This window comes from Corvus brachyrhynchos, unplaced genomic scaffold, assembly GCF_000691975.1.
Source record: "Corvus brachyrhynchos isolate BGI_N302 unplaced genomic scaffold, ASM69197v1 scaffold346, whole genome shotgun sequence".
Classification (NCBI taxonomy): Eukaryota; Metazoa; Chordata; class Aves; order Passeriformes; family Corvidae; genus Corvus; species Corvus brachyrhynchos.
Genome location: NW_008238644.1, coordinates 2,313,278 through 2,316,800, shown reverse-complemented (window position 1 = coordinate 2,316,800; position 3,523 = coordinate 2,313,278).

Here is a 3,523-nt window from a genome sequence, read left to right as displayed (position 1 = left end):
GGCTTTTACATACATATCAACCTGAAACAAATTATCCATTTTTCAGCACTTAAAAATGAGATTCTTCCCAGTGGTTTAGCAATAAATACTTAGACATTATTTTAAGCTTATTGCAAAACAAAAAACATTAATCATTAATGTTTAGTGTAGTTTGAAGAACATTTTCTTCCTGAGAAATATATTTTTTATTTCTTCCCTGCCCCCGTAGTATGGTTTTCCAGCTCTAGAAAAAAAGCCAACAGGTCATGATGATACCGATGGCTCTTTGGGAAAGCATCAGGAAAATGGAAGTTTCTTTGTGTGACTTTTTTCATGAAAGACCTGGGGATTTTTGTTTGTACATCTTTACTTATTGCTGAGACATTTTATAGTCTTAGCTGGGCAGAATTTTAAAACCTATCTTGAAACTGAATGGCAAAAATGGATGAATGAATGAATGAATGAATGAATGAACGAATGAATGAATAAGACATTAACCTAAGAAGTAGAAACTGAGGCAAAGTATGTGTACTCTGAAGCACTACAGAAAGAAACAGATGCCAGCAGAGTCCTAGAACTCCTCATTGTGTCTGAGGAGAAAAAAATCTCAACAAATTAGTGCTAAACGAAAGATACCTTTAGGAGACTGCCTTATGTAGGGAATGGTGTTAAACTAGAACATGAATAAGGAGATACAATACAAATAGAAGGTAAAAGGCATGATATGTACATCTTAAGTTTTGCTTTAAAAATTGTATTTTGGTGGGACAGTTTACTATTTGCTCTTACAGTAAAGAACCCTGAGACATTTAGTACCAATATTACAACTTTTTAAAACCAATTAAGTTGTTACCTGATACAATATTCTTTATGAAGACAAGCTTCTGTCAGCAATTTGTTGCCCCCCTCACACCTGACTTCAAATATGAAATTGGGCCATCAAAGTCTACCATGGCCATCAAAGCCACAAACCCACAGCCATCCACTTCTACTACAGTCACAACAACTGAAAGTAGAATGTACTACAGAACACTATTTCATAAAGGTGGAAGAGCATTACTTTTACTTTTTATCTCCTGCACGTATGTCCCAGGGAGAATTCACAGCCTGTGCTTCCCATTTCTGGAAGCAATGCACTTTACTTTGTAAACGCTGGTCATATGCATCATTTAGGTATCCGTGGTTACATAGATGTAAAGAGCTCTTGAATTACATCCTACTTGTTTTCCAGCTTCTGTGCCTGTGAGGGTTGCTGCAGCAGCAAAAACCGTGGGTCTGAACCAGAGTCTACCATGGCTGACAAGGAGATGACATTAAATACAAATCTGAATAGCTGAATAAATTAGGCAGCTGGTACAACCCCAGTTGGTCTTAATTTATATGCAGAGTAAGCAAGGAAAGAAGAGGGAAGAAGGCATTAGAGAGTACAAAGTACTTTCCAAGCCCATATCATCTTTCCATGGTATCAAGAGGAAAACCTGTTACTTGTTCTTCCAGCACATTGCAGTGCCACGTACACCAGTGACACTGCAGAGTCTGGATCCACTGTAAAGGTCATCTTGGGACTACTGAGGTCAGTGCAGCTCTGCTGACCCCAGCAGATGCAGGAGAGGCTACCAGAGGATCTCCATGCCAAGCCTACCTTTTCCACCCCTACAGTGAAGCAGGGCTAGGAACACCCTCAGCTTCTTTGCCAGGGGGCATTCCCCAGTACACATCCAGTGAATTTCAGGAATATGTCCACTGCTGCCCTTTAAGTGGTTACTTAAGAAAGGAGGAGGGTGAGACTGGCTTTCCATAGATACCCTTTGCTGCTCACTGGGTTAAATAAAGGAACTTCACCATTCCCATACTGGAGTTAATTACCCAAAGAATGTAAAGTGCTGTTCAAGAAGCTGAAATTCACTGTTTTTACAGAGGTTAATACATGCAGTGGCTCATTCCAAGCTATGATGTTCTAAAAATGAAGGTGATCTGTGTTCTGCCACCACATTTTGAAAATTGCTGTTTAGCCCTGGATCAGAGAAGAGCTTGACAACAACTTGCTGTAAAAATAAAATGATAGATTCAGGTCTGCATTTTACAGTCCCACGAACACTGATCTTTGATATTCCTTAGGCAAACTTTCTGTTTGAGGTTTGGAGATTGTTTTATTGTTTTTTTCTCTCCTGGAAAAGGTTTGTTGCTCATATTCAACCTCTGAAATCTCTTGCGTACTCCCTGTCATACTATTTTTCAAAAACAGCATTTGATCTTGTGAAATAAATAATATGAATAATTCATGAGAAAGACATCTTAAAACCCAACTAAATTCCACCCTTCCTTTCTTCCTCCTACTTTTCCATTTGGCATTTAAGCTATTATAAACAGGCACATTTTGGTAACAAGCTAGACTGCCTGTGGATAGCAGGAGTATCATCAGTTAGAGAAGCAAAACCACGCACTGAAAAAACCCTTAAATATAACACTGGAACAATAAATACTGCCAAGACAGTATTGATTCAGCATACTCTTAAATTATGTTAAAGCTTTTAATTCCATGCTCTCTCACCCTTTTTCCTTAAAACCATATTACATTAAGTCATATACCTTTCTGATACCTTCTACTACAGCACTGAAACATGTCTGCCAGCATTAGAAATATTTTCAGGCCTGTGAATAAAAACCAATTTACTTTAAAAATGCACCTCCACAAATCTGTGTTCCTAAGTTGGTAACTTGTTTCATTAACATGGTGTATAAGCCATTATTTAATACTTTTTAAAAGCACATGACATATTGCAAAACCTTAAACTTATCACATTATTTCATGAGTGATCGACAGTGGTCAAAATTTGATACCAAATTCTAAAATATTAACATCAGTTTTCAGAATCTTTCAATCCCACAGCATGTCTGGCTGCTCTTTAATAAAAGGCAATGGTTTTAAGGATCCATCAACAGTTTGTGTCTCCACTGGCTCATCAGAAATGCCATCAGAAGAGGAGCACATTTCTCTTTTCATCCCCCTACGGCACAGATTGGGTGATATGGCAGAAAAAGAGCCCTGCTCACTGCACAGCCCAGGCACAGCTGTGTCTTGGTGACAAATGGGGGAAGACTGATGTTCCTTGGTTCTGCTCCTTATAGGTATCTGAGATGGCACCAGGGATGACCAGTTGGGGTGACACTCCTTGCAGAGAGGCTTGTACTCTTCCCTGGATGATAAGGGATAAGGATTGCAAGAATGGTCTCCAAATCTACAGATTCCCAGGGAACTCAGAAACATCTCGTGGCCTGGGACCATTTAACTCTGTCCCTCGCTTGCTCTGGAGTCCACCTTTCATCAGGATTGCTGCTCTTACAGCTCTCCTGAAGTCTTGGAAGAACATCAGGGTAAATTAGCCCATCTGTTTTCATCTGGCAGGGATTCAGCAAGACACAGTTTAGCAAAGTGCTTAAATAAATGCTTAACCTTAAGCTTGCTATTAAGGACCCAAGAAAATGCTTTCCTGGATTAAGAACAAGAACTAGTGGAAAACGGAGGAGGTGTTCATTGTTTGTG